The 23,539-nt window shown below is 47.5% G+C and overlaps 1 protein-coding gene across 3 annotated transcripts in view; it reads right to left on the minus strand.

Moving 5' to 3' along the window:
* Positions 1-23,539, minus strand: part of LOC146175642 (ninein-like protein) — a 547,135-nt gene that overhangs the window by 259,408 nt on the left and 264,188 nt on the right. The window lies entirely within an intron of this gene.

Consider the following 23,539-nt stretch of genomic DNA (forward strand, 5'->3'; position numbering starts at 1 on the left):
TTAGAAGGCCATAAAAAAAGAATTGCTCACGTAGCAAATTACAATGATTAACGAATGAATACGACGAGCGTTGAAACCGAGGTGATTACATCCAAGGCATTGGAGATGAATAAATGGCAAATAAGTTGGGAAAGAACAAAATAATAAAATAAAAAATTACAAAAAGGGGAGAACGAATGAGAGCTGGTCGCAGCTTTTAGCAGCACCAGATGAAGCTTATAGCGCTGCAGCAGAAGCAACTCGTAGAGGCAGAAGAAGCAGCTTAACTTAAAGCGCTAACCTATAACGCCGATGTTAATCACAGACCATAGGGCTAATTCAGCACGCTTATAATAAATAGCTGATGCTGACGATCAAACTCCGTCGGTTCGACCAAAAGAAAAAAATCATGTCAAATAAGCGTAGGATCTCAACCCCACCCTTTCATTTAGGCCCAAAAGTTATCCGACCAAAAAAGAGAAATGTGGTGAGATAATATTGTAGGCTGGGTACCGGAAGATGTCTCCCGAAACATGAATATATTGAGATATAGGAAGCGTTGGACATAGGGGCGGGACGGGCAGCTAGATGCTGCATGGGGTGGTGAATCAGAAACATAGGCAACCCCTGTACAGCAAGGCGCCGAAAGAGGGAAGGGAGAAAAACACGCAGGAGGGTCAGGCACAGAGCAAGAGCAAGAGTAAATGGACACAACACGAAGGGCGAGCTTGAAAGCCAGACTAAAAAAAAAAGCAAAAGAGAAGAGCTGTTGCCCCGCCGATTTCCAACGGTTCCGGCGGCACGCTGATGACAGGAAGTCGAACTTTGCATCAAAGAGTAAAAGTGGCCACGCCTCGCGTAATTAAGAGATGATCAGAAAAGAAAACAAAAGGGGTCCGAAACAAATACCTTTGTTGCGACTTTCTGAACTTTGTTGATCTGTGGCTACGCGGAAAAGGGAGAGAAAAGGGGCAAAGCTCAACAGGCGAGGCCGTCGGAGCGTAAGGAAGGAAGGTACGTTGATGAGCTTCCTCGTTCAAGTTTTGCGACCGCCTCCTGCTAACGGGACGAGCTGACCTAATGACTTCCGCGCCCAAGCGCGGAGCAGATTGGTGGCATTGATGCTCCGACCGCGCTCATAATTAGCGGCGCGAGCGAAAAAGCGTGTTCGTGGAAGCAATTCCAAACGCCGCCAATCAACGCTCCCAAAAGTGGACAGTGACGCAACGCAGGCTGTTGACGGTATAGACATAAAAGCTAGGCAGTTCGGCGCAGTTTGCAAAGCTAAACTTCGTGAGGGCATTCTGACAACAAGAAAGTAAAATCAGCGTGCTCGCTGTTTCCGAAAACACTGCCTTACGGTTCACAGCTTGTTCAGCCTAATCAACACCTTCATAAATGTCTTTAATTTTAAGATTTCGTTTCTATTATTTTCTCACGCGGCTCGCCGCGCTAGACAATTACACAAAGCAATAAATTCGCAGCAACTTGAGGCGTGGACTAATAAAAGAATTTCAAGCACAATTTCTAACAATCCGCTCGCCAAAAAAAAAAAAAAAAGAAGAAAAAAGCTTTCCACGGGAATATGACTTTCTTATCCACTCAGAGCGTTATTTAGCTTGTAAATTGTTTTTAATTACAAATTACTAGAACTATCCCACACTCCCGCACGCTCCCGCGTAACCTTTAGAGCTCACATCTACCAGATGCAAACGCTAGGTAATGCTGCATCAGGCGAACACAAGCAAACGCTGCAGCAAATGGACGATAAAAGTGAAAGCACAGCCTGGAAGCACCCACCTTAAAGCACCCACCTTTTTAACGTGCACTGACGTCATCGCACAACACATGGCACAGCAGCACTGCGTTATAAACAAATGTAGAATTTCTAGGGGATCCCAGTCCAGTTAAATGCTTAACTGACTGTTAGGTAACTCAAAACCGTGGAGGACAGGCAGAAAGAAAAAAAAAACACAGTAAATGAGAAGTTTTAGATGTGAAAAGACACCAGTGTAAGCGTCCCTCCCTTTTCGATCCCACCCAAGATCGTTACAATATATTCAGATTCTCAGCGCGAGCTAAGACAAGGATTTACATTTCCCTTTATTCGTAGCAGTTTGCGCTGACAGCTACATGCCGCCGACAAGCGCGGAATCACACACTGTCGAATCAATATACCTCGGAAGCGCGCGTAAGACGAAGGACGCAGCATGACGAAGTGAATGGCCCGAAAAGCTGCGACTAAGCCCCACTAATAAGGCTCTCGGAGTGACAGGTCGTCGATTAAAGCCTTTCCGCGTCCTATCGAAGTGACAGGCTCGCGAGGGGGTAAACTACGGCCCTTAAATGACACGTGTAGGGCTGTGCTTTGATAGCGAAAGTATCGCGAAAGCTTCTCTTAATCCGCGAGAAGAGTGTCGTTACAGAGGCGCTCGATAAAAGGGCAGTCGGTCGACAACTCGCGCCATTTCTGCAGGCGAATAACGACGGAGACAAAAAGAAGTCAACCCCTATCTCTCTCTCTCTCTCTCTCTCTCTCTCTCTCCTCTCTCGTCTCTCTCTCTCTCTCTCTCTCTCTCTCGTCTCTCTCTCTCTCTCTCTCTCTCTCTTCCTTACTCTTCCTCCAGCGGACACAACATTATATATTGTCCTCCAATGCAGCCTTTTCCAGCAGCAGCGAAGCTTAACCTTTCACCTAGTCGTACTCGCGAGATTCTGGGAGGGGTTTGCATGTTTCGCACTCTTTTAAAAGGTGACTCGTTGAGAAGCGTCTGCAGAACAGCACCAGCATCTTTTAGACAGCCGTGGGCGAAGGAAATTAAATATTAGACAGAAAAAATTAAACGCTAGCCACAAAAAGGGAGCAGAAACACGCAAATAAACAACAACAAAGAAGCAGATCAGAAATAAAGAGGGCGGAAAACAATACAAAAGATAGAACGAAATACATACGAAAGAATAAGTACACAAAAAATAAAGAACGAAAGTAGGAAGAACTGACGAATTAATGAATAGAAAAAACGAAAACAAAATGAAAAAGAAAGAACTGAATACCTGATAAATGAAGCCAAAGCAAGACGAAAAGGAAAACAAAATGCGATTGACCAAACCAAAGAAAAATTGAAGAGAAAGGGGGATACCAATAACCATTCAAGCTCTCTCTTGCTCACTGCACACAAAAGCCGTCGCGCTTATATCCGCACTGCGTATTTATCCGGGATCTAAAAAAAAAAAAAAAAAGAAAAGGAAGAAAACGCCGAATACAAAACAGAAACATTAAGGACAGCGAGTTTGTTATACTAATTTTTCGGGTAATTAGTCAACGCTGACGGGAATTGTGCACGCATGTCGCCTAAAGCAAACACGCAAGAAACCAGAACCAATTACAGCGCGAAGCGAAGTAAAACGAACAGGCGCTCGATGATAATCAGAGACCAAACAAGAATCATTGGCTCCAATAACGCTCCCTCTAATGCAGCCCAAGCCAATACGCCTCCAAACGGCCACACCATGGAGACAGGAGGAGCAGCGTTATTAGCCCAAGAGCGCAATATGAGCAAATCGCTCGCGACTAGAATCTGTGGCCGGCTGCTCAGCGCCGGCACAGCCGCAGAAGAGTAAAAGCATGCGGATGAGAGAGTGCTAAGCAAACGTCGGCAGACAAAATAAAAACAAAAAGAAGAAACAAGCGCACTGGCAATGAACCAGCGGGATAAACAGAGAGTAGGGGACTAGGAGGAAGCGGGAAACAAGAGAAATAGCAGTAATCCTGAGGGAAGACTAAGGAGAAGAACGGGCACAAAAGAAACAGAGTCCGAACAGGAATTCAAGACCATCGCTGCCATGCAGAGTCAACAGAGGGGCAGCCAAGAAGCGAACCAGGCGGCAAACACTAGGGAAGAGAGTATATTGAAGGTGGGACCGCGAGCGAGGGAAAACGTGGAACCAGTGGAGAAGCGAGTTACGGGGAAGAGAGGAGGACAAAAAAAAAAAAAAGGCAACTGAGAAGGTACAAGCGGCTTCTATCCTTGGGGAGAGACCGGCAACGGTAATCGAGGTGGACACAGGAAGAGAAGGAAGGATAAGAACAAGAAAAAATATGAGGATACTGTTCTAGCCAAAAAGAAGGTGAAGAAAAAAACCCCAGCAGGAAGGACAGGCGCAAACGGGAGATAGGGACGGAGGAAGTCGGGACGACGAAATGAGAAGTCAAGGCGCAATAAGGGAGATAGACTAAGCGATAAGAGAAACCAAGCGGCTCGCCACCAGTCAACTAATGTTAACGAGACACTAAAAGAAAGAAAAAGAGTAGACAGGACGGGATGATGATACAGGGCGAGAAAAAAAAACTTCAGTCATTACCTTTTCTAGAGTAACGAATAAAGAGGAAAGCGTAAATGACGACACAAACAAAACGCCGAGAGAGAGGATAGCAAAGGCCAGGCTCCTAACGCCTAGCGACAGCAATCTCTCAAGGCAGTCGTTCGCCGGTTGTGTACATAGGAGGGAGGGAGGCATCCTTTTGCACAGGCGCGCCCAGCCCTTCACGCTCAAAACGTGAGCCGAAAACCGAGGCAACTCCCCCCCCCCCCCCCCCCCCACCCTTTCCGCTTTCTCATTTTCTCACCAAACCGTTCTTGCCCACCCCTTCCATCGCTTGCACCCGCCCACCCCACTCCCAACACCTCTCCGCTCTTCCCGCCAGCCTTTGCCGAAGCTCTTGCGTCTCTCGGAGCGCACGCACCTGCCTCTCCACGTCGTCGGCACCAGCTATCCCTAAAGACAGAAGGCGTGTGTGCTCGCAATCTGGGGAAATTAATCCTGATTAATGTACGAGATATCTGGAGCGCTTTGCTCCGCCGGTAGAGCACAACAAGGCTCTTTTTTTTTCTCTTTCTTTCCTTCTTGCCCTGTACTTTGCTAGAGTACCCTTGGTGCGTGCTGTTCATAGCCTCTCGACTCTGTCACGCTCGGCTGGCTCGGCTTTCCAAGTCCCCGGTGCATGCGCTGTGCACCATTTCTTCCCACGTTCTCACCCAAAGCCACGCACGTTAAAAGCCATATGGCGGCCCGATCGGATTCAAAGGCAGCGAAAGCAAACGGAAAAGAGGGCCTCGGAAATCTCGAGGAAAAAAGAAAGAAAAAGGAACTGATACAACGGCTACCAATGTGTAACTCGACAGCCAGAGAGAGTTGCTGAAGTATTACCATTTCGCTATATATTTAGGTAACTAGTCTTAGAACCACATTGTCTACTTCAATAATTATAAAGCGGCTGTCGCTGTGTGAGGACCGGTATGAAGCCCTTACAATAGCTTTCGTCACCGCGAGAGGGTGCAGCCGGTGAATACAATCCCTTTTTGATCACAGGAAAAGGGGACTGTGAAGGAGTGTACGTCTAATATACTCTCAGATGTGATGCATTACTTTCTGAGCTGGCAATTTAGGGACACAGTGGGCGCATGCCCGGAGGCCTTGCTAGAACTAATCTACGCACCAGGGATGAGCCCTGAACATGTCGCCTGTAGAGGATGCACCGCCGCAAGCATAGCTGATATTCACAAAATGCGACTTTACGAACGAGCGCTGGCTATTATCGCCTGTAGAGGATGCACCTCCGCAAGCATAGCTGATATGCATAAAAGGCGACTTTACGAACGAGCGCTGGCTATTATCGCCTGTAGAAGATGCACCTCCGCAAGCATAGCTGATATTCACAAAATGCGACTTTACGAACGAGCGCTGGCTATTATCGCCTGTAGAGGATGCACCGCCGCAAGCATAGCTGATATGCATAAAAGGCGACTTTACGAACGAGCGCTGGCTATTATCGCCTGTAGAGGATGCACCTCCGCAAGCATAGCTGATATTCACAAAATTCGACTTTACGAACGAGCGCTGGCTATTATCGCCTGTAGAGGATGCACCGCCGCAAGCATAGCTGATATTCACAAAATGCGACTTTACGAACGAGCGCTGGCTATTATCGCCTGTAGAGGGTGCACCGCCGCAAGCATAGCTGGTATGCACAAAAGACGATTTTACGAAGGAGCGCTGGCTGCGTCTCCTGTAGAGCATTCACCGCCGAAAACAGGGTTATTACACCAAGAAGTCGACTTTACAAAAAAAAAAAAAAAAGTGTAAAGGCGCCCGAAAGCAGGATGGGGAGCGGCAGTTGAAAAACGACGGTGGTCAACGGTTGCTTGCAAACATTCGATTTTTGTGCATAAAGCAACGAGTGCTACTAGGCTAATGAAGACGGTGAAATGATAGCTGCTACAGAGGCACATTAAAGGTACAGCCACTCTGAACACATCGCATCGCTTTTGAGCGTTGCTGGAAGCCATAAAAACAAAGAAATACGGTGATTTTTCGCCAGTAAAGAAGAGAATATTGCTAATACTGCTTTTTCTTAAGGCACCTAAGAGAGCCATCGACATTTCCTAAGAAGAAACAATCAACATCTAATTACATGGCGACATGCGGTGTTTGTAAAGGCAATCCACTCACGCCTTCCTAGTAAAGTTTGGTTGTTTACTGTGGCATCTCAAGAAAGCAATGTCATGCCGTGAGAGAGCGTTTAAACGAATCCTTTTTTTGTAGCGTTTGATATGGTGCCCTGTCGCAAATTATTTTAGTGTCTACACAAATAGGTATTTTGCAAATTCGCAAATAAAGCGGAAACGAGCGAACTTTACTTTCTAGTAGCAATTGAAAATTGATGAGCGACACGACTGCCAAAACGTGACGATCGCCATGAGGGAAGAAAAGCACAGGCTGAATGGAATTACTGAAAAAGTTTCCCGGATCTCACGCGGCTTCGCACAAGAAGGCACAATATTCTTCAGCACAACAAAGCGCCGTCATGGCAAGAGCTCCTGCATATAGCGCGAATAAAGATCCGTCACCTTGATGGTCGAGTTAGTCCAATAGAGTTGAAAATTTGCTGTCTTGTATAACCATGGCGTCTTGTGGTTGCCGCACAGTTCGGAAAATCATCCGTTACGGTTAGTCGAATGTAGTGGGCTGGGTCCCCTTTTGCATGCCGTGTTTACGTAATTGTTCCGGAAGCATGCAGACTGCGCTCACCGACTAGGCCTGACGCCGCTGCTTGGCACTTCTCTTTGGGTACGTTTGTGACGTTGTGCGGTCGTTCCTATCAGCGAAACAACCAGAAGAAAAAAACTACCACAAAGGTAAAACTACGTTAAAGATCAGAGCCTGGATAAAGAACTGCGAAGACCTTGACAAAATGAATAGCTAGCGAACCCTGTGGCCGTGCGCTGTGTAGAACAGACGAATTAATCTTGCGTGCCTAAAGTGACGCTCAACAATATTCCTAGCCTGCGATACCGGACACCAAGCACAAGAAAGCTAAGCGTCGTGATGTCTTCGTTCGCGAAGGATATACAAGCTTTGCTTAGCGGGCGCGTATGACCAGCTGTCGGTGGAACGCGGCATGCGCAGAGTGTGGTGTCTAGACGGCAGGCGACTGTGCGCTGAAATGCGGCCAACGCCACCGAGATAATTATTATTACCTGGACAGAAGGCTGGCGACGCTTCACACTTTATGCATCATGTAGATGCGGAGGAATGATGAGAACATGAGGTTCCGTATTTGGCTTGCTTATTTTTGGGCATAAAACGTGACCGCAAACCTCGACGCAATGCTATAAGAATTTCCATGCTAACCTAAAGCTTGCGTTGAATGCAGTGCTAAATGCACCGCTGAAATAATTTATTCTGCGAGCACAAGTGAGAATTGTAGCGCAGCTACCATTCTGAGGAAGAATCAATGTTTTAGGCCCAAAGCTACCCAGGCCAAATAAACTACCCTTGTCTCGGCGCTTCTGCGAGGGACGAAGAGCAATTTAAGGGACTCGGATAGACAGTGGTGATACCTTTCCTTCTAGGTAATGTCCAGAAACTGTATGGCCGACGCCGACGACTTCCAGATAACGAAGCTCTCACTTCTCACTTCAAAAATTCTTCCTTGCATCTCGGTGATCCGAGGCGGCAGTGCGGAGCCTCGGAAGCCATCCAACATTCGCCAATGTGCCAAAATATTGAATGAAAGTTATTAAACCAAAATACAATAATAGCAAGTTCTGAAAAAGAGGGGAGGTGATTTAAGGTCGGGATGGGTGTGTGCGTGTGTGAGGGGGGGGGGGGATCATTATTTCACAAGTGCGAGGACGTTTTGCGCGAGTGACCAGCAGTAAGGAAGAAGTAAATCAAAGGGAGAAAAAAAAAAAGGCGGCAAGTTGTAGTTCTTCCAGAGTAGACGCGTGCTCCATATGAAAACAAGCGGAAGCGAGTCGCTTCCGCTGAAGAGATGAGAGATGCTTTGCCCTTCAGCAAAGAGGAAGGGCGTAAGAAGTAGGCGGAAACATTCACTGCCGCGAAAAGCTCATGTACGGTGTTCGCAAGAAGAAAAAAAAAGAGAAAAAAGAGCGACGGGGGGTGCGTACAGAGAAAAAAAAAAAGAGAAATAAACCGATGAACCTTGGACGAGGAACGGACCGGCCGAATTGGAGAAGGCTTGGATAACAACAAATCAAGCAAATGCAGCACGCTCCTCACTTGAAATAGGAGAAAGATAAAATGAAAGCAGAAAATGAAAAGCGGCTGGGAACAAGCGTTCACCCCCGTCTCCCATTTCGTTCCATCAGGAAGTCGGTGCTCATATCAGCCCGGCGAGCTTCTACGCGGTCTCCTTCCACACTGCGTTCGTTTGGCGCAAGCTATGCGAGGTCTCACCAAAATGGAAAGAAAAGGCGAGAAAGAAGGAAAGCGGAGAGAGCGAGAGAGAAACGTGGAAGGTACACAATTTTATTCCCTCTCGCGGCTCACCCAAAGATTACGGCCATAAATAACCAGGACGGACGGAAGAACGCTGTTTCACATAACTCTGGCCTTCCCATTGTAGATCTCCTTAACTAGACAGCGCCAATAAAAACAGAAACAAAGGAAGAATGATCTTTGTCCCTTTGTGAGTAACAAAGAAGGAACGGAGGAAATAAATGAAAACGGACCTGGGGACTGCAAATGTCACCAGAGACGGCGTAGGAAGCTGAAAGCGTTCCGTTTTATACGACGCCACTCGCGCACACTTTCGAGGTAAAAAAACAATAACAAAAAATAACGAAACGAAAGGAGCGCCGCGACACTTGTTCGCTTTGACCGGACGAAGCAGATAGGGCTTACCACATTAAAAAAAAAAAAAAAAGACTGTGTTACTTCGCTAAGCTCCACACGAAGTCAGTTACCAATCTCCGCTTTATTTTGTTGCGTCTTATTTTTTTTTCCCCTTCTGTTTTGCACCGGCCGCGCCAAGCGAAGTCTGCCCAGCAGCATGCATTGTGAAAATTATCAGCCTTTATTATTTTATTATTCTGCCAGCGTCAGATCGTTTCATTTTTGAAAGGTTCACTACGCCATGTATCAGACAAGGCCAACCTATCCGACTGTTTGACTTTTAACAAGCCAAAGATCACAGTGTGGCTATATAGCTTACCCATGGTACCACCTATGGTGTACCACCTCTTGACTTTTGACCTTGCCTTTGACAACTGACATTTAACGGAAAATAGAGCATCGTGTTCCCTCTTGTAGTTGGCGTCCTTGACTCTGCAGTCTACGCCATGTATCAGTCAAGGTCGACCTCTCACACCGCTTGACCTTTAACAAGCCAGAGGTCACCGTGTGGCTATATAGCTTAACCTTGACACCACCTACGGTATACCGCCACTTGACCTCTGACCTTTGACGGCCGATACAGCATCAAGTGTTCCCTCTTGTATTGCACAGTCTCGGCAATTTATTCGCTGCTAAACCATGTCTGCCCATGCCTAATCCTAAGCCTAACCAAAGCAAAAACACGCTTTCGCTTCGCCTAGGCAGGTTTAGCAGAGTTTAGCCTCTATCACTTTTTATGCCTCCTATAATTTCCGAAATTCCTGCCCAGCTTGCCCGTATCCTTCCTATGCTTGCCTGGAGTCGGTGTCTAAACAGATGTGGCAATACTACCTAGGCTTAACACGATTCTGGGATAAGCCTAGCCGATTAGAGTCTTTAGCGACGCAAGCGAACATTGTCAATAAAGGCGCTTTTACTTTTCCAAGTTCGAAGTGTTCTAGGTCACGAGCGCTACGGGCGATTTAGAATTCTGTTCAGCTTTCGGTCTCAGAGGTATCCGTGCTTTCTGCAGGAGTATATATACACCAGGTTTAGACATGATACTATCACACTGCATACTAAATGGCGTAGCCTACACAAAGACAAACCTCGAGCTAGCCACTACTAGTACGCTGAAGTATTGCAAGCGAAGAAGAAAGTATACGAAAGGGTATAGAGGTAGAAACAATTTTAGAAAAAGAAAAAGGGGAAGGAAACAAAAATAGGAAAACAAAAACAGAAGTAGAGGACAACTTCTTCAACTTAAAGTAAATCAAGATATAATCTTCATTCGTATTTCCACGCTTCACAGTTTTGAAAACAGGATATGGCCGAAGGGGGGAATAACGACGACCGGTTCATCAGCACAAATCAAAAACCTCTAATATTTCTGTTTTTTTCTCGCACTCTATTAAGCGTTTACTGCCCTAACAACCAAAAAAATGTGTGGGTGCAAAAAAAAAAAAAAAGCTTATTTCGGACACTAATAGACAAACGTGCATGTTGTGGAAAGTCCCCTGTTTTTGAAGGTTTAACAAAAACAAAACTGTCGTGCTATTCGGAAAACCACACACAAAAACACTCATCATGATGTTCATGAAAAAGACACATAATTTCAAAAATCCAGCATGGCGTTTGAGGACTGGTCTCTTTCTGCCGAAAGAAGTTTGTATACTTTACTTTTGTTTGTTTGCATACTTTACTTTTGGTCCCCTTCAAGAACGATAACTGAGGAAAGAATTCAAAATCTCCCGATTAGCATGATCTCTCTTGTTTTTTGTTTTTTTTTTTTTGCATGCGCCGGAAGGGATTACAGACCGCTCTGTCACAGTGGGTATGGAGACACACAACCCAACACTACCAAAAGTGAAGGACCCCGAATAACCATATAGACGGCCTAAACTAATCCGACGCTATTTTCAACCGCCGCTTGAATGCGACAACCCTACTCGAATTTTGATAATGCTTTATTTTGTAGATATATTTCTGCAGCATGTTTCATAACCCCTCCCCTATTAGGAAAACACTCATTGGCATCTGTGCACGCAAGACCCTTGAAAGTAGAAACGGAAAACACTGGGCCCAACAAATAAAATCGTGTTTACTACGCGCAAGAAAAATAATATATATATATATATATGCTGCAGGTGTCTTGCTATTCAGTTTCGTGCATATCTTTACGGATCAAATTTTCTCCTTTAGAAAACTCCTATCCCAGCAACTTTTTTTTTTTTTTTTTTTTTAACAGCATAGAAACTGCCACAAGGGCCAATATGGCGACTCTGCTGTAGCGTAATAGTTAGTGGCGCCCCTATCTATCGGTGAATCGCCGGGAAAATTTCCGGAAAATTGTTGCGAACTGTCGTGCAGGTACCATGCTGCAGCGCGGCCGCTAGCGCTGAGCGTTTTCTGCTACACGCCTGCAAAAAGACCGGCGCGCTTCACATCTATTACGCACGACAGCCTGCTTTTCAATTTTAATCAAATACAAGGGGCATCGGCTTCCGTAAAACGATCAGTTCTAGCCCGCTGGTAAAGGGGAGGACTCAGTACGACAGAAGCAGCACGTTTCCCATTTTCAGTGATCGAGGGAGCCTCCCCAAAAGAGGAACGCCAATTTGCACTGTGTCAACAAGAATGTGGAAGATGTTTCCGCAACAGACCTCGCTAACGCCGACATCCAGAACGCAACGCACGCAACATAGGCGACACATGAGCGGTCATCGAAGCGGTGTCGCGATCTATAGGGCAACGTGAACGAACACCCGTCCTCGCACACATCTGAGACGCGCAAGGAAAAAAAAAAAAAAAAAAAAAAAAAAAAAAAAAAAAAACTCAATTAGAATGGCGATAGAGTTTGCTGGAGCCGAACACGTCCTCTGAATCGATAAGACCATAAAGCAACATTGAAAACAATTTTTCGTCATTTCCCCGTAAAGCGTAGAGCGAAAGACAAAAAAGAAAAACTCCAGCCTGCTTAATTAAACATTTCGTTTTCCGGCAGGTGCCGTCTTAGGAGAACTAAAGAGAAAACGTCTTCCGTCAGTGAGATTGGAAGTCTTGTCACAAGGCCGGACTGGGACCAAAGAAGTCTCCGAGCAATACGAAAAAAAAGCGCGACGAAACGAAACGCTGAAAAACCGAGGGCGCCTTTGGAAAGAAATTTCCTGCCGTGCTCACAAAGACATCCCCCCGAGGAAAACAGCGGCGACAGAAAGGAGTGTTAGTCTACGTTAGACGTGACAGCTAATTCCCCAAAGGCGCGCGGGAAACAAGGCTTTGGATAGACGCACCAGTGATTGCATCATTGTCACCAAAGCGCAAACAATGAGAAAAAAACAACAACGCAGCGCTGATTAGATAGCTGCTCTTCATCAGACACGAAATCAGTGATTGGACGCTGCAGTTATCGCCCTCGATATTTTGGAGCGAGACACGTTGTTTTCCCCTTTACCAGCAGGAGGTGGTTGCGCGTAGCCGAAACAGGCACGGAGTAACAGAGGGAAGCAAAATTCAAGACCAAGCAGCTCGCACTTTCCGCGCCAAATAAAAAGCGCGCGAGAGACAGACGTGGGCAGTGCCGCAGAATGAATCTGGCAGAACGGAGCGGCAATCGGAAACGTCGTCGCCGGGAATAGGAAATAGAATCGGAGTAAAGCGGAGGCAGGCCCACTGTGACGCGAAGCGGGCGAAAAAGAAATGAGTGATAACACGAATTCCCGCCGGTCCACAGCGACGTCAGTGCTAAAAGATAAAAGTAATAATAAAAGGGACTCGACGCTAGCGACAAATGCGAAGAACGGTTCGCCAAACAAAGCCTGGCTCTGCTGTCGCTGTTTGGCTGTCGCGCCAACCCGCGCTGTGATTTGCCCACCTTATGTGACCGGAACGCGGCCGTGCCTTCCATGCGGAATGACCAGGGCCGGTTTCGTGAACGTCCTGGAGGAGTCGCGGCCACGACCAGGAACAAAAAAGTCGATAGATGAGGAAGAAGTCAAGGAAACGTTTGAGTTAAGAATACCGTTTCTGTTGTTCCTGCAGTATTCCAGGCCCCAATGCTCGCTTCTGGCATACAAAGATATGATAAGAATAAAAAGAGACAAAACGAAATGGAGCAAAAGGATTGCGCTTAGCTTGAGGCTCACGTCAGCGGCGTTCGGGATTTTCGAGACCGACGCGAAAGCCAGAACCACGCGAATCACAATTGTAGACAAAATATTAAAATAAGAATACCCCCCCCCCCCCCACACACACACACACACACACACCCTTCTCCTCCCCTCACCGCCAGGCCTGCTGTGGTTAGGACGCGCGAAAACTGAATACCACAGCTAACGCAACTCCCATCTCGACGAAACGCACTGAGAAATAAATGTCTATCCGACGGTGCAAGTGCGTAGTGAACTGGCGTCGCACTGCGGCGTCACTGAAACGCAGGCGTGACAATTCGAGAATCAGTGTGCACGGCGTGGGGCCCAGTTCATGTTATAATTCCACCGGGTTCTCAAAACATGGCATCATGCCTCCATCTGCCAATGAAAGTTCATTCGTCAAATAAAGACGTCAGCTTGCATATTTTCCAAATGCTCTTCGGCTTCAAACACATCCAAAGTGAAAAGCGCCTTGTATGAGTGCCCTGAGAAGGCGGTTGAAAATGTAAACTATTACGCACGAATCGCAACCTGCTGTGAACCAAGCAAGGAGCGTGTCTGACTAAAGTCAGAGCGTTTGGATCATACCAGTTGCGAAACTGCGCTTCAAAAAGTGACCGCATTTTTCAGGTGTCTATGAATTGTTGCGCTATCTGGAAGCGCTCAATACAAGCCTTTTGCTATTGCCGCCAGTGCCTTTTGGAAATCAAAATTTTCTCTCCTCTTTTCCTTCTTAATTAACTATATGGCTGTTATTCTAATAATTCTTGGCGCTGCAAGTCTTCAACTAATTTTATTTTCCATAATGATTGTGCATTTATCAACAATCAGAAAGTTTGGAATTTAGAGGCAGTTTCCTTTAATGGCCGCAGGTGCCGCCACCATTCGTAAACACTCGAATTTCGACCAATTAAAACCGCCGTTTTTTTTTTTTATACACGAACCCTATGGGAAGTTTCGCAACTGGTAGTATTGAAGAACTCTGGGTTAAAGTGGGGGTGTACATCTAAGTCGATTAGTCTTTCACCTAATGTGATAAATTAGGATTTTACATTAATGAGTATGTGGGAAACAATACAGGCACAAATTAAATAATTCGTGAATAAAGGCGTAGCAAAGTGCTTGTACGGGAACGATGATGCGCCAGGGCTCCGGCAAACAGGAGCCCATAAAGCAGTCCCGTCGTACACTCAAAGGCGGAGTCTGAGTGTCGCCAAAACTGTTTCCCCATTTTTTTTTCTTTTTGTGACAAACAAGCTAGACCGCCATGGGCACTATCGAGTACGTGAAAATTGACACTTTATTATTTTTTTTTAGCAGTGGCGTTAACAAGGAGACAACACTCTATAACCCTCTTCCATTAGCGTCACGCACAGGCTCGACCCATTTGCGCGCGGCCTCGCAGGAGTCGCCCGTCTGGGCGCGTCCAAGACTCCCGAACAACAGCCTGACAATCTGCAGGCGGCCCGACGAATGAAAGCCAAAATCATCAACAGCGGCGTATAGGCAGTGTAGCGCAGACAGTTCTCGTCCTTCTCGACGAAGGGCTCCAACAGCGTGAAAACATCCCCGAATAACAGCGGCCACTCGATACAAGGCCCGTTCCGCAGCAGGAGTCATGTGAAGAGAACAGAGGGGAACGAAGCGGACTGTGAATCAATCACTGTCCTTTGAAGACGGAAGAGAAGCGGAGGAAGAAAAAAAAAAAAACGATAGCTGCTGCTTGATCACCGTCGTGCTACATCGGGATGTTCAGTGAGGAAAAGACAGCATCACTCAAAACACTCAGAGATCCCACATGCCAGGCCGCGGAGAAGCAGCGATCCGACCACGTCGCTAGCTTACTGATTACCCAGCGGAAAACAGCGCGCAATACTCTTTAAGCAGCAACGACAGCTAGACAGAGAGAGAGAGGGAGAGAGAGAGGCACAGAGACGCTAGGGAAAACCGTCCTTTACGGCCCCGCTACTGCCTTCCACGTTCAAGGCACTCATCATTCAAGGCGTAGAACCGGACACTGCGCGAAGCCACAGAGGAGAGCAGAAGGGGCGAAAGGGGGAGGGGGGCAAGGACCACTGCGGCGTAGCGGCAATCTACTGCTCTACTCCCAGCAAAGTAGACCGACCAAAAGGGCACGTTCCACGGCCTCCTAATTGCGTGCCCTTTTAATCCCTTCCCCAGGTCACTCGCGTCCCGCCGCGTACTCCCTCGCTCCCCGCGTTCCCCGGTCTCATCTTGCAGGGCCGCAGAAGGGTGCGAGATAGAGACGGCGAGGAGTCTGGCCCCAATCAAATCAAGCCCCGGCCAACACAAACCTTATTACGCCGGAAGAAATCTGGCGACAGCAGAGCGCGGGCGAGGTAGAAGCCCCAGCCGGTCTGCCGTGTTTGTTCAGCACTTCGTGCGACCGTGTCTACGGTCCCCGAGTCGCCTGAGCGGCCGCCTCCGCGGATTGGACCGGCGAAGGACAACGCCTTGTCGCCGGCGTCTCCTCGTTTTCACGAACACGGTCCGCTGCGCTTGCAAGACCGGTTCGCTCGCGTGCCCCTTGTGTAACGCCAGGTCCAGCCGCGGCTGCTGGCCTCGGCCACTATACACTCGACGATGGCTATGCGGTACTAGTGGACGCGAAATACGGTGAGGACAGCGCGAACTCGCTGGCGTGGCAATAAATAAGTGGGCACCGTGCAGCGACGTCTTCGTCGCAGTGTGGAACGGAGCGGTGCAGCGAGTTGGAAAGGCGCTGGTAACGCAAACAGCGCTCTAGCGTCGAGAGGGCCGTTGTGCGAGGAACAAGCGAGCGCGTCGTAGCACGGAAGGCCCAGGAAACGCGCCGAGTGTTTGCCGAGAAGAGGGGTTCGGGGACTGCAGTCTGGTAGAGCGTGTGTCTGGAGGCGGGTCTGCAGTTTGAGTGCGAAGTTAGATAGAGTTGAGTCATGACGTGACAATAGCCTGTCTACGAAACGAAAGTGTTGTGGTGCGCTATTGTGCGGATATCCGAGACTTGTAAGCAACGCTTCATGACGAAGACCTAAACCATCGTCAGTAGACTCAGTTGATGATAAACTCATTCTTGAGCATCTTACTGGCGAGCACTCTTTTCAGCGTCAAGTATTATTGGACAAAAGAGAAAAGCATGCGCCCATGAGGAGGTGAGAGGGAGGGGGTGCCAGGAATAAGCTTAAACTAAACCCTTCCTCATGGGTGTTCTTATCCAGCCGCAGTTGCAGCCAAAGGTACAGCGCACGCGGAAAGAATAACCAGTGTATGTTACCATGCGAAATTTCGCAACATTTGTGACACAGCAGCGGAGCAGTGAGCAAATATAGACTATACAACTCGGGCTTGGGTGGTAGACACACATGCTCATTCGGCCATGACACGCGGACTCGTGACGTCACATAATCCGCCGACCAATCAGTGCCTGGCTGTGCAACCTGCTATACCACCTGGCACAGGCTTGCTCGTGAAGAGGAGCGCACACGCACGAACACAGAAAACGGCTGACGGGCGGAGGAGCAGCCCTAGCTGTAAAGAGCCTCTAAAGAGTGAATGCCAAATTGAAATATAAACCAATACCTTCTCTCGGCAGTGACACGGTGCGCAAAAAATATCCCTTAATTGAAAAGAAAGAAATAAAAAATGGAGATGGAAAGGCTAACTTTGTCAACTATACGCGGCGGGCTTCTCCCGCCAAACACTTCATGAGCAGGGAAGTATCCTTTGAAAAAGACCACCTGGGTTTTTTTAACGTGCACAGACGTCATCGCACAGCACACGGCACAGTAGCACTGCGTTATAAACAAATGTAGAATTGCTAGGGGATGCGAGTCCAGTTAAATGCTTAACTGTCTGTTAGGTAACTTAAGACCGTGGTGGACAGGCAGAAAGAAAAAAGCCCACATCCAGGTGATAAGTGCCCAAAAAGCGACCAAGCCACGAACTGGGCCAATCAGTCCGTTAGTGACGAAAGAAAGGCCTACAGAAAACACATAACAAAATTAGAGCGACCTTTCAAACGGATATAAGGGCCAAGTAGCTAATATGCACCTCAACCGTAAATGGCACGAATTTTGCCTGTGCCTTTGCTTCTGTTAATAACATCATCATGTGGCGATTTTCGCACCGTCAATTTAGAATGATTTCATGACGAAACGTTAGAAATAACAACGGCTCTCCTTGAATGATCATTCTCAAAATGCGGCGCACAAAAAGCGGGCCGTGGCGAAGGAAAGCACCAGAAGTGCACTGACCAGCCCAAAACGTACATCCGAACGATACAGCAGGAAAGAAAGCAAAATAAGTTCAAAAACCAAACAGACACGACACCAACGAGCTACCAACCAACACGCTCTGAACCGCAGGGCCATTCGCACGCCGGACATCCAGGTCACAGTGCGAGGCCAACAGCGACAACACGACTGCGTACAGAGAGCAGACAAAAGCACAATGCTGCTGCGGCGGCATCAACGTCGACGGAGAGGAAGAGATAGCCAAGAACCGCGCACAGAAAAGAGGAAGATCTGAAGAAGAGGTAAAAAAGAAAGGAAAAGCGAAAGGGCGTCGACATCGCTCGCTCCCTGCCACGACAACGACGGCACCGCCACGGCATCCATCACAACCGCGAGCACGAGCAAAGCGACGAAAGCCCCGGCACACGAGCAGGCGAGAAAACGTGAAGCAACGCACAACAGCAGCAGCAAGAAAAAATCGACACGAAAAGCGAGAGGAGAACAATTCGCACGGAACTACACGGACAAGCGACGTAAACGCGAGTGAGGCCAGGCACGCTGCCGCCTACGACATGTATTAGTGGCCCGACGCCCAGAGGACTGCCGACCAACACGAGGGGAACGAGCAAGAGAAAAGAGAGAAAAAACAAAGACGCTGAAACAGAGCAGCGGCGATAAAGACAACCCACAACAACAACGCCAAAAATAAAAGAACAAAATAAGAGGAATGAGACCGGCAGCGTTCACTTTTCTTGCTCGCGAAGAGAAATGATCGCCAGACGCAAATGCGGCAATAGTTGTCCGTTGGGACAAGGCGATGCAGAAAGGGAGGTGAGAGGGGGAAGCAGGAAAGGGATAGGAAGTGCTTGTGCGAGTGCACGAAGTGTTAGAAGCGAGGGCGCCCGGAAAACATGGAAGCGGAACGCGAGGAGGCGCCTCGTTACGAGTGGAGATTCCGAATGAATCTAATTACGCCATTGCGGCCTGGCACGACTTCGTCGAAAAACAGCTACATTGGTCTCTCAATGAATCGAACTCACTTCATTTGAACGCCAGGTTCATTCGGATTAGCGAACAATTCCAGAACACCAACTGTAGATAAGAAGTACTGAGCATTAGTTTGAGAATTAGTGCAATGCGAACGCATTCCCTGTCATATTCAAGATCTAGTTAAGCGGTGTCCATAGTATACGGCGATGCGACCGAGAAAGGGAAGGAAACGGCCTGGGGGTTTTAAGTTGTGGACAATCACGAACTATCACGCACTAGAAAAGCTAGCTCTGATTTTGCACGGTTTTATTTGACTTTCCACTGCTTCGGACGATTTCAAATAGCTCCCCTCGGTTGACATATCAGATGACGCTTTCTGCCCAAAGTTGAGAGGAGCAACACAGATAAAAAGCCCCGCTTTTAAGCCAAGCTGTACGAATACGCCTGCATGACTGAGGAGTAGTGTCTGACTAGGGATTCCCGGGGTCCGATTTCCACTTCGGCAGTGCTGCCCAAGTTGGCAGCGCCGGCCAATTATTTCATGGCGTGTAGTGTCGTCGTAACGGGTCACAACACTACGATGGCTACAGCAGTGCGCAGAGAAGGTGTAGCCATGTACGAGTTGTTCATGACAACCAGGCTACCCTGTGATGTGGCCAGACGTCTGCAGCCTAAACCTTGGAAGTAATATTAGAAATAACATTGCTGTTATATTCACTTACAAGGCCTGAAAAAAAAAAAAAAAAAAAAAAGTCACGAGAAAAATTTATAGGCAGCTCGACAAAGCTCTTTAATCCCATCCATATAGCGTCAAGCATAGCTTTAAGGCTTAGTGGTAGCCCTCACTAATCTTGCGCGTGTGCGAAATGCATGATGGGAAACGCGGAGAAGCGGGCACCGAAAAAGGGTCTAAGGCAATGGCAAGGCTCGGTCGGCAAAGCTGGGAAGGGAATGGCTATATTCCATGACCTCGGAAAGCACCGAGAACAGAGTTTCTCACCATTATTACCGAAAGGCAAAGCTCGCGTCGCTATCTATGCGAGTTTCTTGACAGCCATCCATCCACCGCGGGAATTCCGGGAAGAAGAAGATACTGCGTGTTAGGGCTATCAACTGTACTACTAAGTGGTACGGGCAGAGGCACTTTATTCTTCCTTACTTTTGTCTGCCTCACCACAGAATATGTACTTTGGGCTAAGCCTGTTATACTTAGTGGCATGGGCAGCTAGGCATATTTTTTTTTTACTTTTTGCCTGCCTCACCCTAATATATGTACTTTAATTGGGCTTAAAACATGCATTGCACCTCGGAACCTCTAGCTGTGCCGTGATACCCTTCTCTGATCGCAGATTAAATTCACAATGGCGCGTTTTTCACATCTCGAATAAATTTAACGCGAACTGCTACCGAAACTTCCACTGCGTTTCTTCGTAGTTTGAATCGTAAAGTGACGCACTATTACGTCTGAATCAACGTTTATTGCATACCAATAGAAAAGTCAAACGGGAAATCTAACCTCGTATGTATTGCTGCCTCTCTCCCAAATGGGTAAAGGAAGCGCCAAAGGTCTTCCTATAAGTAATATTAAGAAACACTACGGCACCGAGAATGTGCGTCCCTTAATCCAGCCAGAGGCCAACCAAGAGGGCTTCGGCGTCCTGCTCCGCTGGAGCAGTTACGGCGCTCGAAGCACGGACACAGTATAGAGACGCGAAGCAGCGGCGCGCGGTACGTCGTGCGCGTTCAAGTAGGAAAGCAATGCCGAAACCGCGACAAATTTTCCGGTCGTGCCGAATACGATATCTGCGTCAAAGGCCGTCTGCGACAGGCCTCTCATTTTCTCTGGCTATCCATTTTGCTTTGCTTTCTCCCGTTTCTTATCTACTCCACGCCCTATATCACCCTCAATCTCCGAATCCGCCTCTCTGCAAACTATATCTGAAACTAGTTCTTTTTGTTTCTATTTGCAATTTTTGTTTTTCGAAAACCGAAGTCTCAGTCACAGAGCACCTCCTTATACTTGCAAAACCGGACATATCTCTTTCGAGCTCCCTCTGGCGGCTGGCGCCAGAGACCCGGAAAAAGCCAGAGATCTCCCACCATCTTTGGAAGCATTGAATCAGGTTGAAAGAAAGGGCCCGAAAATACAAATAAAAAACTGCGAAAGAGGGGGCTCCGCTTGAGAAAATTAGATCGCAGGGAGTGTTTGGGGGCAAAAGAAAGCGCGATGCGGTATATCGGGTCAGCATGACACGAACAAGACTATCCCTGCACTTGTCTCAATCACACGGTGGGTGGAGAGAGAGAGAGAGAGGGAGAGAAAGGGGGAAAAAGCGAGCTAGACAAAGCGGACGACACCGCACTTGGGGCGCAGCAACGCTGCAGCATCAGAGAACACTCTGAAAACGTAAGAAGGAAACTAGACCAGCCCAAAGAAACGAAAAGCAAGAGAAAAAAAGGAGGGGCGGTGACCAAAAACTTTCTTCCACGGCAGTCGCATATAAAACGAACAGTGGATGGTCGGGGAACGGTGAAATAAATCATTGTACGAAAGGGAAAGAAAGGAAAAGAACGCAGCGTGCACAGGCGCGGGGTCAGTTCGCCGGGCGGCTATTGCAAAGCGGGGAAGCCGGAGGGGCGGAGAAGATGCAAGCTAGGGTATGGTTGAAAGAGACAAAAGAGAGAGAAAGGGAGAGAGATAAGAGCGGGGGAAGGGGGGGGGGATGCTTCCTTCACGAATACGTTCGTTCTGAGTGCAAGGGGGCGAAGTGAAAGAGAGCAGACAGCGAGATGAGAGATGTTGGCTGACCAAGCAAGACGGCCGCTTCACTTGCGAACGCTCGCGCGTGCTATCCATCCATCAGCGCCCGTCGCCTGTGCCCTTTCTTCTACGGTGATGGTTCGCTACTTTCGGACGAGGCCGGAAAGCCACGCGCGGCGTTGTTGCTTCGAATCAGTTGCCCCCCAAGCATCGCTGAGAGGGGGAGAACCAGAGAGGGAAAGAGGTGTGGTTGTAAAGAATCACTTGTAAACAAAGGATCGCTCTGAATAATATTATCACGTCGTTCATGTCCTCGCAGCGTGACTTCGATTTACAACCACGGGTAACAAGGAGTAAAAAAGAAAAAAAAAGAAAAGAAAAACGAAACAGAGGATAACGTTGAAGAATGATAAGTAAATACATACAGTAGCTAGGCCGGTCAATCGAATTCATTTTTGTATACAAAAAAGAAACATTAAAAACATATAGGCTAACAAGCTGAGATTCAAAATATTCTGCAGACTTTAGTATAAAGTCTTCGATTATATGGACCATGCAAATGTTCTCAATGAATTAATTATTTTTTGTGTTCGTATACTGACACACATGCGCTTGTTGAACAACTGGATGACCGAACCCACTGCTTTGATATCAAAACCGACCGTTCAGCTTCCTGACAGATTAGATGTGGTGCTTCTCAAATCTAAATCTTTGGGCCGTTTTTTTTTTTTTCTCTCTGTCTATGCAAATGTCTTTATGTTCATCGACTACAATACCGTTTTCCTACTGAGCTCTGATTGCTCTGATGAGACTAGTTTGTTATTATTTTATGGTTTATGGATTATTTTTATTGCCCTTTATGAAATGGTGTACTGCTGCTTCCACTAAAACAGTAGCTTTGCTTTTACAATGCGTTATCTTATGCTGTAAGTGGTGACTCTAAACTTATTATATAGGCCATAAAACTTGGCACCATTTTACTGGTGACATATTATTGCGTAAACCTACAGCAGTGCTGTAAATGTTGCCTGTCACCGGTTGCCTCACCTCGTTGAACTACTGTCCTTACAGCTTTTTGAGAAAGTAAAGGAACCGAAACTGAATATCTTTTACACAACCGCTGTCAGAGAGATGCGTGTGGCATACCGTCTTTACCAAGGCTAACCAGAGTGCACGGCTTGACTTTCAGTTGTATAGTGGAGCAGTTATACTGTTTCATGAGCTCTGTATCTCTACGTGGTAATGAGAACCCTTTCTTAATCTCCCATCATACAAGACATTTTGATCTTCAGCGAAGTCTTAAGGAAGGTCATTACAAGAGTGAAGTTCAAGACATAATGTTTGGCTACTTACGGCAAAGACGGGTATAACTTGACTATAAACATTGCATACCCGGCCAGGTCCACAGATACCATTAAATATGACAAAGCTCCTTACTAAACAGAAACGCACTGTACGCTACCAAGCAGTCACTGCAAAAACACAAGACGTAAACGACATGGCAACGGCGGCAGCTGACCGTAACGTTCCCACGAGAAATCACGCAAATCGGAAGTAGAAGGACGGAGCAAGAAAGAACATTTCGCAGAGGCAAGCAAGTAAGCCTCATTGAGAAGTGACAGTTAAAAAGAATTAAAAAATAAAATAAAATGGCATCGATTCACCATTGCTTCGCACCCACGTGCAGCCCGACAGCCAGAGAGCTTTGCTTAAGCCCTCGGAGGAGCGCGTCTGGGCGACCCCTTTTGACGCCACGAACCTGACCGACGCGCCAGATTTTCCGGCAAGTCAAAGTGCTCGGCTCTTCTAGCAAGCATCTCTGCGTCTGCTTCCTCCCACACAATGTGTTCGCAGACTTCCGCCAAGAAGGGCTCCCGATTTAATCCCGCATGACATCTCTCCTTTCTTCTGCCCCCTCCATCCCTTCCGCTCTCCCCCTCCTGCTCACCATTCTTCACTGCCCGTATTATTTACGGCCGCAGGCCGACAACACTCCACTTCCCGCTCCATCTCAATCCCATCGCCTCCGACTGTATCCCGGGATCAAGTGAGGCTGGTCGCGCATCTAACGATGCCAACCAGCTGGCAAAAAAGAGACTCGTGTCCGCTCACAGACACTCATTCGTTCGTCGACGACGACGTTCCTCTTTGCATACGAAGGTCATTTAGGAGGCCACGCACCGAAATGTTGAAAAAAAAAAAATAGAGGAGCAAAGGAGGCGGCTTCAGCCAAAACGAAAACAAGAAAT

The sequence above is a fragment of the Amblyomma maculatum genome, chromosome 10, assembly GCF_055883805.1.
Source record: "Amblyomma maculatum isolate TAMU_Amacu chromosome 10, ASM5588380v1, whole genome shotgun sequence".
NCBI classification, from domain to species: domain Eukaryota; kingdom Metazoa; phylum Arthropoda; class Arachnida; order Ixodida; family Ixodidae; genus Amblyomma; species Amblyomma maculatum.